Below are 14,715 nucleotides of genomic sequence, written 5' to 3'. Positions count from 1 at the left end.
TAAAGTCTGGTGTCAGAGAGGAGGATTATATTATGTGACTGACAAGTCATTAGCCAGTGAGCGTGTAAAACAATTAAAACTGACCTGTTTTAATTGTTTTAAAACAGGTCAGTTTTAAATTGTTTTATGGCCTAAAGTCATGCATGAAGAGTGTAGCCACTTTGAGCATCTGTAGCTGCTGGCTTTCTGCTAGATCTCACCTTAGACAATTTATCTAAATTTCAAATGCAGGACCACACCTCGTACACTCCCCTTCTGCTTCTCTGTCTATATATGACGCCCCTGCACTACAAGCTACGAGTTTGTTCTCATTTCTGTTCCTCACCCTCCCTCTCTTTTTCAATTTATTCACTTCTCATAAGTGCATGTGTATCTGCCCATCCCAAGAGCCGACGCCAGTCCCCTCCAAGGCCTTTTCTAAACCGCAAAACAGGTAGCTAGCATTAGCTGATGACACAGAGCTCAAAACTAATATCCAAATATGATCATCAAAAAACCTAGATGGTGCATGCCAAAATGTCAAACTTATGACCAGATGATGTCATAGTGGACATGTGCATCTTTTATATACAGTTTATGGTCAGCACTCAAATAAACCCACACTATCACAGCAGAGTATTTCCTGATAATTAAGATTTCGCTGCCAAATAATAATAATAAAAAGTAGAAACAAATGTATCTAAGAAGGAAAATACCTACAGCTCACGGTAGGGACATGGTAGCTAAAAGAACTCATTTAAACCTACAAGCATGGTGATGGACAAAATGCTACCAGGACAGCATAGATATAAATCTTAACACAGCTTCAAAGTTATTCCTAGCAAACATCTATGAATCATTTCTTATTTAGGCTTCGAGCCTTAGCCTGTGTTATTGTCATGGTCTAACCATTAAAACAAACCGTCAGCACCCCGCCTCATATCTGAGGTCAGTCTATTGTGTGTTTCTGCTGCAGATAGAAGGCAAAGTGACACTTTCCTGTTGGTGAGCCGTACACAGGCCTCCCGTGTGCTGTGTGTGTCCTCTGCAAACACTGATTGAACCGCGGGCGTTGCCATGGCTACACGCAGACCCAATGAGAAGCTCGCGGTAGACTGTTGCTGAATGAAAATAACAGAGGCCATTTTGCGAACGAAGCCAAGACATCATTCACTAATAACGAAAAACGGAAACGGAGGCAGAGCCGGTCCATTTCTGGACTGACGCCGCTTCTCTTCTCCAGAGTCGCTAGGGTCGGGACTGCGGCGCGGCTCGCGCATGTAGTCGAGAAAGAAAGGCAGGCGGTAACTTAATTGTGCCGCCTTCTCCTTGGAGTGTCTTAAGGAGAGGGGACAGGTTATTTTCACCGCATTGCTGTCCGAGGCCCAGTGACCCCCCGGGAGAGAGGGAGTAGCCTTCAGTCAAGGTTGGCACAACATCCATGCGCGTTGAAAACAGGTGTACGGTTTCATCACACAGTAGCTCCCGAAGCCGCCGTAGCTTCACGGTGTGTGTCACTTCTGCGCCTGTCCGAGGACTTCACTCGTTTTATATGGAAAAGACATGTTATTAGACATGTTTCGGGAATTTGTCCGGTGAGGTGGCAGCTGTGTTAAGGTAAGTACACACTACCAGTTTGTTGTTTAAAAAAAACACAGGGGGGTTATATATTTATCTCTCCCTCCGCGTCGCTTTTAGCAGCTGCACCAGCAGCAGCACTAGATCTGACCCTCGGCTTAATTTCGTGGTGTTAGAGCTGGTAAACAAGGCTATTTGGGTTGTTTTAACTGCCTTACAAGCAGTTATGACCCTGCAGTTGTAATTGACGAAACTCGAGAAAATGAATTAGCATATCCGGGATGCGGTCGGGTCGACTCGGTTTCCATTTAAAGTGCATTCCGGTGGACTGGTGTCTCCAGTGCATTAGAGGAAGATGCGGTTGGGACTGGGAGGATGATAAATGGCGAAACCACAAGCTTTTAAGCTTTACAAAGAATATTTCTAAAACCGTAAGGACCGACATTATGAGAGCAGTGTGGGAAGAACATGCAGCCTCCTGATAGTTGTAAACATGAACTGAAATATCCACGTTTAACCTAGATCTTAAACGCTTAGGATAATCTCTATTGTTAGCTTGCACTTGTGCATTGGTCAATACAGTTTCCCGTATGTGTAAGAAAAAAGGATATAAGCGTATAGCAGATATTTATTTTCTAACTGGACGAAGAACATATAACTTATTGAGTTTGGTTTTATGATGATAATAGTAACACTGTTACCCTGCAATTCTTTCATTTCATCTTGTGTGTAATATGTAGAGCAATGCTTCTGCGCAGGGCCACCCTACAGTCATCACTGAGTTGCAGTTTTTCCTTATTCCTGCTTCCTGAGTTCACATTCACCTGCCATTAAAGCTTTATCAGTCAGTCTCTATGCAGATAGGAAAACTCATCTGCTGCCTTGCTGTCTGACTTCCTCAAAGCCATTGCTGTCCCAGTTCAAAACAAGCAAACAAAAATAAAACGGATAACACAGCTTTTCTGTCCAGTCTTCTAACTTGGTTAAATGGATGATGTAATGAGGGGCAACGGATAGTACCCATAAGATGCATATGAATGCTGGATGAGCAGGGAAAATGGGGATGTGTCCAGGATGCACAGACTGTAACACTATCACTCCGGGAACCACATACCACTCCCAGTGAGGCCTACCTTTCTACCTGCCTTGTGAGTGTCTTTTGCTCTGTGTGTGTGTGTGTGTGTGTGTGTGTGTGCGCGCGCGCGCGCGCCTTAGGCCATACTGGCCAGTGTTTCTGATGTTGTCTTTCTTGTATTTCTGTGACTACACACTTCTGTCTCTGATGAGGAAGCAGCGGGCAGGATGCAGTGTGACGAGCAACAGTTGGCTACTGACTGTTTCACAGAGGACCAATAACAGGGACTTAAATATACACTCAAAATGAGCAATCATAGCATTTTTGATTTGATTAATGGCCAGAGAGCCCAAAACTAAGTGTCTCTGTTGCTAACTCAGTTGCACCTGCTAGTTTAGAGTTACTGGGAGAGAAGCTGTGTGGTGCATGTGTGTCCGAGAGGGAGAGAGAAAGAAAGAGGATCAAGGCAGGTCGTCAGGGAATAGGCGAATGTGATACATTTTCTTCTGAAAGTACAGAATGTAGCAGAGGGGGTTACTATCACAGTCGCCTTTATTTCACTCTATCATTCTCTCACACTCATTTTTAATTTTCCCATGTCTATTCTTTGTTTTGGTGCCCTCTCTTTTCTCAATGTATCCTCTGCTCTGCTTCCTCCTTTATCTCCCCCTCACTGTGCCCTTCTCCAGAGTCTGATGTCATGGCTCAAGTGGTGTTTGAGAAGTGGTGTGCGCCTGCTCCCAGAGCCCATTAACAATGTCCTGTAGCGTGCATCATAAAGTGTCATGCTGATGACTTTTTTTTTTTTTTGCTGCTGAGCCACTTTTATCTAAAGAAATCCTCTTTTTTGCACAGTAATCAGTAATTCTTTGTTACTGAACCAGAGATACTTTATTCTGACAAATAAGCAACACATTGTAGCACAAAAAAACGACTTGATACGGTCCTGCATTGGAATCATTTTTACTTAGTTATCTGGCTGTGCAACAGAGACGGCCCCAAAAAGCTGCTGTCGAGGCCAAATGCTGATTGTGGTGTGCAATGTAGTTGAGTTACCACAAAGACAAAGAAAAGCAAAAAACAACAGAGATGAAAGAAGCATGGATAGGAAACACAAACAATGGCTGTGATGGACAGTTCTGATTCTTTATTAGTCCTACTCCATTGTAGAGACGTTCTAGTAGATCATGACTTGACAGTGGCCAAACCAAAATGACTAACATGAGTGCAAACAAGAGCCCACATTACCGGTTGTTCCACATATTTTTTACACTACCCCCTGGAGACAGTACACAGCGACAGCACACAGATGCAGGTCAGCCAGCCTCTGTTGCATCTGCGGATGACCATACAGGGACTTTAATCCCACCCAATATGGTTTGCTTAGTGGCAAACTTGTGCATATGTATGTGATGTGTAATAATCAAATGTGTAAAAATGGCAATATCTGATCTTATAAAATGGACTTGAACACATTTTTCTGGCTTTGTGAAAAACCTCTGCATCTATACACCGCTAGGGATGTTCAAATTATACTGTATCTGGAAAATTAAAAGTCTAAAAACTTACACTGCAAGTTGACAGGTATATCTTCACCTGTATTTCCAGCCAAGATCTTTCCCTAATTTAATCCTTGCACGTCAATCCTATTTCAGTCATGAGGCCTTTTAATCTATTTCAGTGGTTGTAAGAACAACCACAGGTTTCTAAATATAAAGGCTAAACACAGAAAGTAATACACAGCCAGCTTTGTTAAACAGCAGAAACACTAAGCCTCTGAGTACACTGAGTGGGCCTGCTATACCTCTGTTACACTTCATGTTATTCAAGTCCTGCCAGGTGCTTTCAAATTATGGTAAATCTAGAAAAGTGGACCAAAAGCCCATGCAACACCACAGTTACTTGCTGCGGTCACATCCAGCTTGTTATACATCAGATTAAGCCCCTTGTATCCCTATATCATTAGGGGCTGAGGCCTATCCCCACTGACAAAGGGCAAAAAGCAGGGCACACCCTCAGCAAGTCACTATACCGTCATAGACAGGGCTACCACATGAGGCAAACATGCACACTCATACATATGACAATTTTAGAATTATCTACCAACCTAGTATTTGTGTCTTTGAATTGTGAGAGGAAGCTGGAGCAACCTGAACAAAACCCCAAACGGGGACAGGGAGAATGTGCAAACTCATCACACAAATGCCCCCATCAGACCAGCTGGTTCAAATCTAGAATCGTCTTTGAGAGGGCCAACCAGTACAGTACTTGGCCACTCAAAAATGGGCAGATCTGAATGTATGCGTTATACTGAAGGAGCTCACAACACCAGTTATGTAATACATGTAAAAAAAAAGTTTGTAGAAAAACAAATATTATTAAACTATTATATCTCTATTAAAGAGCACGCTGCTTTGTGAATATGCTTTTCCTTTTTTGATCTTCAGATTTAAGTGTTTTCCAGTAAGTGACACTTACTACATGCGCAGCTCTTCTGCTTTTTATATCCTACCACTTACTTAACTGGGAATGGCAGGGCCTTGGAGAAGCTGATAATGAATTAGGTGTTGAAACTGTACGGGTGAGAGCATGTCGACACGGCTACTGTAGTCCAGAGTGGCTCATAGGTCAAAGTGTCGGTGCGTTTGAGTGTGAGTTTGTGTCAGTCACTATAAAAATAGTTTGCTTTGGTACTTTAATAAGATCATTACTAAGCTGCTGCTCTGTCCATTTACTTTAAATTGTCTTATAAATCATTCTTCCACATGCAGCACTAAGTAGGACACACCTAGAAGAGCCAAAATATGATCTCAAGTAAGGAATGTGGTCAAAAATCTGTTTGCTTTGATGTGTGATGCAGATCCTGCTGCTTGTGTTTGTCATGCCAGGTTACAAGATTAAGTCTATAGTTGATAGCACTTATGATAGAACTTTATTGGTCCCCTGGTACTGCCCTGATTTTGGCCTCAAGGTTGCATCATTAGCACCTGTCAGTTGTCAGCTTTTCACCATACCTCAGTGATCCTTCCCACATGATGAGATGTTTCTGGGGGGGCAACTGCTGTTTGGTTATGTTTGTTAACACTGATCGCTGCTGTGGGGCTTTCAGGAACCCTAAAGTCTGAAGCCTAGGTGTTTGGGAGACATAGTTGGAGGAGCGTTACTCGTCACTGGATCCATTCGTGCCCATGTAGACAGGATTTTTACATTACCACTTCATCATCTGCATGATGACAGCAGGCACAGAGAGTGTTGATCAAGACTTAGCTTTGTCCATGTTTGATTTAAAAGTTGGCAACAGGTTTGGCAGAGCCTATGAAGCTTTTTTTTTTTCTAATTTATGGCCTTCTACTAAAATAGTTTCTGCTCAGCTACTGTAGAGTAAGATAAATACATTTAAAATGACAGCAAACTAAAGAGATCCGCCCACTGTTTGGTGGAAGGTTTGTAGTATGAATCTCATCTGTTTTTGTCATATCTCAGGATTTGGTTTATGGAAGCTAATTAATTTCTTTTGTAGTGGCACCTCGGCTCTGCCCGAGCCTTTACCACACTTTAATTTGTAAGTTGCGGATTCTTGCGCCTCTTCTGTTTATTGTTGAAAACTTGTTTTAAGTGGATGCGTTGGATGTTGTCCAAATAGCATGTTACACAGTAGCTGCCTGGCTGGTTTTAGGTATCCAGGCTCTAAATATGACATGCTAATAGCAGTAGTTACATCATCATTCTAGGAATAGCAGGGAGTCTGGGGTCTAGAGGTGCTTCTGGCTGACCTCTCTCCTGTGTATATTCGGCCTCTGTGTGCATGTGTGTGGTCATTTTCCAAATATACAGTCCCATATGGATTACAGCGCGGGAAAGATTATTAATGGTACAGGTGAGTGGTCATATAATTTGTATATTTAGAGCCTGGTATGACGTTGACAGTAAAAGATGTATTTACATGGATTTAAAAAGGGAAAAGAAAAAGTGCAATTGCATGTCATGTCTATGTGGCTGGATTTTCACATCTCCGAGGGAGCATTCTTGACACAAAGTCAAGCTGACCACAACAAAAAAGGAAAGAAAGAAAATCTCATGTGAGAAGGATTTAAGACTCCTGTCAGTTTCTGTGTGGATGCTGCCACTTTACATAGCCACAAACTGACAACTCTGGCCACTGTGACATAAAACCTGTTAGGAGGAGATGAGTACATTGAGGTTCTCTTACACCCTTCTCACACCTCAGGCGAGCCTAACATCTGAAAGGTGTATCTACCCGATGTAGCATACAGTAGAATCACTCTGCGACTCCTTTGGAATGTATGAATTGTGTGAACGTGTGCTTAGAAGTAGTTTGTCTTCATGGGCATGCGTGCGCTTATACTGCGTGGCATGCATGCAAACATGTGTGTGGCAAAATAGAGATACTCAGGCCTGTCACTTATCCCCCACCCATCCACACCGGGGGGTTACTTTCCAGTCTCAAAGACAAGCATGCCAGAGTCTGAAAATAACCGTATCTGATCACTGCTTCACCCAAACAGGCAACTCTCTTTCCCTGTCACTCCCACTCTTCGACTCCGTCTCTTAACTTTCTCCTCGGTCTGTTGTCTCTGTGCTTCCCAGGCATTGAACGGGGATCTTGGGACTAAAGCTTGAGCGGGAGGAGATACTTGTCCTGAGCAGAGGAGAGAAAGTGGAAGGCACAGGGGGACTTTAAGTCACAACGCCATACGTGACTCTTCTTAGCACTTCTCCAGTCTTTTGGGTTTATGACGGTAAGAGTTACATTTACTTTACTTGATGGACCATTGCACCTGCACTCTGTGGCCTGCAGTGGGGCAGGATTGCATTTCGCTGGCGTTCACAGGAAAACCATTTTTATTAAAACAAATTTAAATCCGAGTGTGGATATTTTGGATTTAACCTGTCCTAAGCTGTGCTATTCAGTATATCTTATATTGCTTTCTTCAAAGACCCTCTTCAAGGCACGCAGATATCGCAACGCTGTCTACTCGGTTGTCATGTGTCTATATTTACTTGTTATGAACACAGATGCTTTAAAAAGATTTAAATTAAAAGAGATCCGAATAGCTTTTACAGCCCAAACACCCAAAGGGAATAGTATTTATCTGTGCTGCCAAAACCAAAAATTATAGCCCAAGAGTAGAATTTTTGTCTTTTGTGACAGTGGACAGAGGAAATGGTGTCAAATAAAAACAGTGGGTTTGACCGCGGTCACCTAAGAAATAGGATCACAAAAAAAGCTTAGATTACAGTTGTGAGCGTTAACTTCCTGAGCATGACTTTATCGGATTTTTGTGTATTTGTTTGTTTGTAAATATATTTAAAAGAACTCCGTAACCTCTTAACTTTTGCCCCAGAATCCTTTCCCTCTTCGGGCCCTTTTACATACTTCAGTCTCTTGTTACAGCCTTTTTTCATGGTTTCTTATTTCCTATTCAACAAAAGCCATGCACCAATTCCTCCATTAGGCCAATCTCAGAGGTGTTGTGGAATGTCACCTTGACCCCTTGGGTACACAGTAAGGGGTGGTTCCCAGCCTCGGTTTGTATCACGGGCGGCTGGATTTGTTTTCTTCCGGATCTCACATACACAGTCACTTTGTGCGTTCCCTGCAAACGTCACAGGGCAACCTCTTCTTCTTCTTTTTTTTTTCTTCATTCATATGCGTCATTCCAGCCTCATTAAAACTGATTGCAGAGGTCAGCGATACTTTTGTAAAGGTTTTTTGGTTAGATAAATCTTTTTGTTGCTTTTATAAAGTCCACGCTTCATTGTAATGAATAGTTTTCTTCTTCAACTGATGGCATTTGCTTGGTTAGATGTGTGTCATGTGGAGTGGCAGTTCTATGAAGCTGGTGTTATTAGAAAAATTAAATGAATCTGGCATGAAATCAGGGATTTTTTTTCCTGCAGTATCTGTGTTTAAAATTAAGGATAGAATATTTTGTGGTAGTTATGATTATGAGCTTACCCGGGCTGTTGTTTCAGCCCTTCTTTTCCGCATTCCTGATTACTGGTTGGTTGTTCTAAAGCTGAAATTTTTTTATTTTACTGAATCAAAGCGAATACAAGGCTCTTATTTGAGGCTCTCATGCAAATATCTAGAATCCTGGAAATAGGAAAAACATCTTTTTCATTCTGTTTGACATTTAAAACTCTGATGTCTGTGTAGAAATACTTAATACATAAACATATAAATGGATACTTGCTGTGTGCTGTCCCTTCTTACAGTTGGGACCAGTAAGCCTCAAAGTAAGCAGTGTCCTTCATGAAGAAGGAAAATGTTTATTTACACATTGTTGAAGCCCTGAAACAATCAGGAACTTTGAGTTTGTGAATATTTTCATGGATAAACTGTCAGTTTTAAGTAGGAATGCCGAATGTTGCATTGATAATAATTTTAAAGCTGCACAAGTTTTTCTAATGTTCTTGACCAGCTTCGAGGTTAAAAGGTCACGGCTAATGGCATTAAATATAGCGCCTCTTCTAATCAAGTTCCTCTTATCTTCATGCTCGACACTTAACACTGGTACCTGGGGAATCCAGACTATGCATGGGGAATTTAATCTTGGGCACAACAGATAGCCCTGCCGCTTCAACATACCTCCTGTCTCAAATCAAAAAATATATTTTTGAACTGTTTGTCTTAACAAAGTCTTAAGATATGTAAACACTTTGTTTTACATATTGTAATTTGGAATTTCTTTTTGTTGTCATCTCTCTGACGTGTTTGCATATTTTCAGGATACATTTCTTTACCTCGTCACACTTTGTCGCCCTCGAGATGGGCGTGTTTACTCGTAGCATGTGGAAAAACTAACTTCTGCATCCTCTGCAAGCACAAAGGAAAATATTGCTTTTATGAAGTCCACACCAAGTTGTAATGAATAGTTTTCATCGGCTGATGGTATTTGTAGTTCAAACATCATATTTTAAACTCAAAATGTTTCAGATTCCAAGCTGAACAACAGTTGTTCTTCCTTCACTCAGAAAGCTGGAGCTTGACTATTACATTACGTCAAAATGACAAGTCAGGAAACGCTCAAGCTTCATCTTTGAAATTGCTTTGACATTTAGCCTAATGTCACACTGTCCTCTCATTTGCTCACTCTATTGTCTTCTCGTAGCTCTGCCTATATTAGCTTGTTGTGTGGGCTGCAGTCTGAATAATAGTTTTCAAGCTTTTGTTAGATATCTTTGTGTGTGTTGTGCTTATTCTTAAGGAGCCGGCATGAAACTGTGGCAGCTCTAAATGTATTGTTGAGCGGGGCTGCTCAGATGTGTCCTCGGGCAGCTTTTGCACAGAGCTTACATAATGCAACTAATATAATTTTCCATTTTCAGTAGGATGTCATTTATTTTGCACTTCCTTCACTAAACACAACACAATAGGAAGGTTTTCTCTTCATCTCTTGATTTTTATTAGATTTCTATGCACCCTTTTTTTTTTTTTTTTTTTTAAATTGCTCTCTCCTTACACACAGAGCACATCATAAATTCTGTATAGGAAGACTGAGATAACAAACCCACCAAGTGTCACATCCAATTCATTCTTTTTCTCCCATATCCCCGACTCAAAGTACCAGGGATTGTGTTACATAATTGCATTAGTGCTCTCGGGCCAATGGCTGTGCTCGTTAGCGTCGTTGTGATGCAATCTGGAGAACACACTCTCTGTTGTTTGCCGTATGGGCAGTGAGTGGGCACGCAGGGTCAGTGTGTTGACCTCCCCTGTCCATTCTTACAGCCAGAGGGGAGGGGGGTCCGCTAATGAGTGGCAAGGTTGAGCAAACAAGGCTGATAACAGAGACTTTGTTGCAAGTGGTTGTTGTTCAACTACTGGCAGTAATGTGCTGGTAGAACAGTAACATGGCACCGACAAAACATTCCTGCATCTAACAACAAATACTTTAGTGCTTTTGTGAGAGGCTTAAACTGTGTTCTGCTTGAGGATTGAAGCTGTTCGTTTTGTACTTTAGAAAGGTTTCGTTTTTTTAAAGGAATCATTAAAGACCATTTATTCAGATTTAATGGTATGGACGGGTATTTAACATACTTCTAACAGGCTGGAGTGCGGGGCCTAAACTGTTTCATGGTTCGAGTAATCCGCTTTTCTAAAGTGAATTGCAGGTCAGAAGTTTCTTAAGGTATGTAGGAAAGGCAGCATGCTGAAACAATAGCACCTCAATCATATGAATGGGAAATGACCGGCATATTACCAGGAATCATTGTGATTTGGCCATTAAAGGATTTTTAACACCGCTGCTCAGCAGAGATTTTGACACATGCCTCTGTGTTAAAGTGCTTAAAATCACCGTGACATGGATTACTCATCGCTTTCTGAATGTAATATTTAAATCTGACTTTGTTGCCACCATTATGGGAGGTTATATTTTTCATTACTTTGTTAGGACATTTGTGTGGCTAAATGATGCCAAGATACTTGGAGTTTTAAATTAAACATAGACAAAAACTTTTTTTTTTTATGTTCTTCATTATTTGAAAAAGGAAAAGGTTACAAGCTCTTAACGCTTCCTCTGCAGCTTTATTAAAAGGCTTATAAACTATTTCAATGTTTACTTTTATTAACATTTGTTGGGCTAATGTGGCTACAGTGTCCATTTAAAGCACAGTGGGCAATTCTTTTTACTGTTTTGATTCTTTCGTTTCTTTTACCACAATCCCACACTCCCCACATTTTTACCACAAAAATGCAACACTGAAGAAAAAAAAGCAAAAAATTTGGCTGAGTTTCAGTAATTAAGGAATGAAGCAATGCTAAATCCTGCCTTTTTTGGAGGGGTTGTTGTCCCCGTCAGTTTGGTTTCAGTCTCGTCATGTCTTGACTGAGATTTATGTTGAATCTCCCGGGACCTTCTGTTTCCCTCTTTAAAAAAGGAGTTTGTTTTCTCTGATTCCTCCTAGATAGGTTTTCCAGATTTCTCTGTTTGCTGTTGTTGTATCTGCGTAAAATGCACTGGCCTGGCTGTTACTGTGTAGCATCCCTACAGGTAATACGCAGAGCACACATTCCAACTCGTGTCCATTAATATTTCTGCTGCAGTATTTTGTTTGTTTTTTGCTTCTTCTTTTTCTCACTGAAGCTTGTAACAAGCATTTTGAACATTGATAAAGCTGTTTTAACATTTTGCAATATGCTGAGTATTGCAATAACATAAACTGTGATTCATCACCTTTTTTCAACTGCAAATTATGTCCAGAAAGTTATACTTTGTCAGTATCTTATTGGATAAGAAAGCTATTGACAAACTTGTCTCACGTCTATTATTTTTTTGCATTAAAATCAGATCAGAGTGGTTGTGAGTGTACAACGCCCTCAAGTTCTGGGTAGTCACCACGGGTTATGTGGCAGAATGTGGGGAAAATTCAATACAATCACCAGGCTGCCTCTGACTTTTGGTGACGTATGGAGGCCGCTGTCATATTTTACTTGTGTGACTGCGCCGTTAACTTGTTCTAAATTAAAAGGGCAACTTTGTCAAGCTAAGTGTGTCCAGTGTTTGTTTTTGTTTTTGTTTTTTTGTTTGTTTGTTTGTTTTTTCTTTTCTTTTCTTTTTTTCAGGTGAACTGATTTAATATAAGTTTGCTCATCTTGGGATGAGTTATCATTTATAGTTTTTGATATTTGGTGCCCCTGTATTGATACAATATTGCCATGCAAAATATTTCAATGCTCTGTTGTATCTAACATTTTCCCCACCCTTAGAGTGCAGTCGGGCACATCAGCTGGTCTCCCCAGAAAATAAAGAGTAACAATAAAATTGGTTTGTTTGATTTACGCAACTTATGTGCACAAATCTCAACTGTAAACAGACAAGAAGTCAAAGAAGACATTGCTGCGGTTATAGTTTGTCAAAACAGAGGCCCAAAATATCAAAGTCACTTTATATGGAGAGGCATGCCCAGCCTCACCTTCAAGTAAGCAGCAACAGCCAAACCAAGCTGGACATAAAGTTGATATATAGCTGTTCTGTTTTTCTGACATCATACGGATGATGAATCCGGGCAGCTCTGAGTCTGTTGTTCTCAGTTCTGTGCAAAATACAGAGATTTAATATACTGCAAATGCTACCTATTAAATGTATTGATTACTCATAGTCCAATAAAGCTATCATATGCAGTGATCTTAGTGCATTGATTTACATATTTTTTCCTCAAGACCAATTGATCATTTAAAGAGTAGGTACAGTTTCAGTCAGCCAGAGTTTACATTGGTTTAACTATGGCCTTTATGTTGATGTAAATGTAATTAAAGCTGCCATTGAAGCAGGCTGGCTTCGTGTTTTGCAGGACTGTGTGCACACAGAGTTTCTGGTTGTATATGAAACACAAAGGTGTGGTCAGTGCAACTGTTTGTTTTGGTCTCAGATGTTCCTCCAGTGGGACATTCAGGGTCATATGCAACACTTTTAACAGATTTGCTACAAATTTTAATCTGTGAGTGCATCTTAGTGAGTGACCACTTCAGTACCAGGACCTTTGAGGCTGATGTCCCCTCATCACTAATGACCATTCACTCTCACCTGGTGATTTTCCCCCATACACACTCTTCTGCATAATCTTGAACAGCAAAGTATTGTTTTTATAATTATTTTTTTTCAATGCAGTTATAGCTTATAAGAAAACACCATCAGTTGTATAAGGTCCGTTTAGCAGGCACATGATATTGAAAAGTGCTTCTCTCAGCTCTTTAAGTACTCCCCCTAAAAGATGGTGGCATGTTTATTCTTAAGACTCTTGTTTTGTTTATGTCAAAGCAGTCAGTGACTAATGGTATCCTGACGAACGCTTTTTGAGGGCATATCTTTATTTTTCACAGCATCCTAGCTAAGTGACTGTTGTTGTTTTGTTTTTGTTAATACTGGCAAAGACACTTGTTCCTTCCGGTCTTTGGTGGTCCAGCTTTGTTGTGCTGTCTCCGCTCGGATTTTATGAGATAATTAAAACAGCGCTCAGATTACACATGGAATTTCCCATACATGTACTCAAACTTATCAGTTGTTTTCAGAAGGACATTTGTGTCAACACGTGATTGATTAAGTCAACAATATTAAAAGTCTTCCTGTTTAAGCTTACCATGTGATGAAGGGAAGGAAAATTAAGAAAACGGCTCATGGTGAGAAACTCAGATTAGCAAAAATGTTTTTCTACTACTGACACAAAACAACACAAACTTCCTCTTACAGTAACAGTCTCTTGTCTATAAATAAAGTTTATAAAGTTTAAGCCCTATTAGTCCAATAATGTAAACCAGGTAGGTCTCAGAGGGCCACATGGCAGACTAACGAGACTTGATGGCCCCGATACTGGACATCACAGCTTTCTGCAGCTTCTAGCTCTGAGTTGTATATTTGCTGTCCCACAGCTATTACACTCAGTAATTATATACACACTGGTCTCCAGAGTGGCCAACCGATGTCTAAATTACAGTCGGTGGAAAAACCACGGCAAAGTTAAAAAAAAAAAAAAATGTCTCTAAAGAAACTTGACATACCAACATGCTTCGGCCTTTAAAAAGTAGTACAAGAATCCAAAACATCTTGCTGGAAAACAAAGTCCTCTTCTTTATTATTGAGTATTTATTTAAGGTTTTGAGAGCTGACAGAGTATCAGATGTTTGGTCTGTCTGCATTTATTTCCAGGCTTCCTTTTCAAGCAACACAGTAAGCATTTTAGGGGAGTATTTGCAGGATTATTTTGGAAACTTTCTTTCAAATAGAGTGAGGCACATGGTAAAAAGCTACTAATGGTCTATCCCAGGCTTTAGACGGGGTTGCTAGATTGTATTTAAAAGCTTTAAAAAGCTCTATATTGACAAGCAGGCAGAGTTGAACTGAGGTGTTGAGCCCAGAGCGTTTTACTTCCAGTGTGTAGCCTTAATATTACACCACGGCCACAGCTGCTGTGTCGCCGCTGATCTGTCCCCAAGAAACATGATGCTGTTTATAATCTGACCATCATTTGGACGCCGACAGCCTGCGACGCCAGACCCATGATTTACCCCTGGGTGCCTGCGCGTGTGTGTGTGTGTGTGTGTGTGTGTGTGTGTGTGT

General features: G+C 40.8%; 1 protein-coding gene across 16 annotated transcripts in view; it reads left to right on the top strand.

The window, feature by feature from the left end:
- The first annotated feature begins 641 nt into the window (after positions 1 to 641).
- sorbs2a (sorbin and SH3 domain containing 2a) overlaps positions 642 to 14,715 on the top strand; it is a 49,255-nt gene continuing 35,181 nt past the window's right edge. For 4 of the 16 annotated variants that reach the window (XM_042223891.1, XM_042223892.1, XM_042223890.1 and 1 more), the window contains exons 1-2: positions 644 to 1,596; positions 7,241 to 7,392. The gene's annotated coding sequence lies outside the window, so the exon portion shown is untranslated. The other 12 variants (XM_042223894.1, XM_042223893.1, XM_042223899.1 and 9 more) reach the window with 9 other exon arrangements.

This window comes from Haplochromis burtoni, unplaced genomic scaffold (genome assembly GCF_018398535.1).
Source record: "Haplochromis burtoni strain Fernald_Lab_line unplaced genomic scaffold, NCSU_Asbu1 Contig_122, whole genome shotgun sequence".
NCBI classification, from domain to species: domain Eukaryota; kingdom Metazoa; phylum Chordata; class Actinopteri; order Cichliformes; family Cichlidae; genus Haplochromis; species Haplochromis burtoni.
Note: the sequence above shows the minus strand (reverse complement) of the source record. Positions and strands in the feature narration are given on the sequence as shown.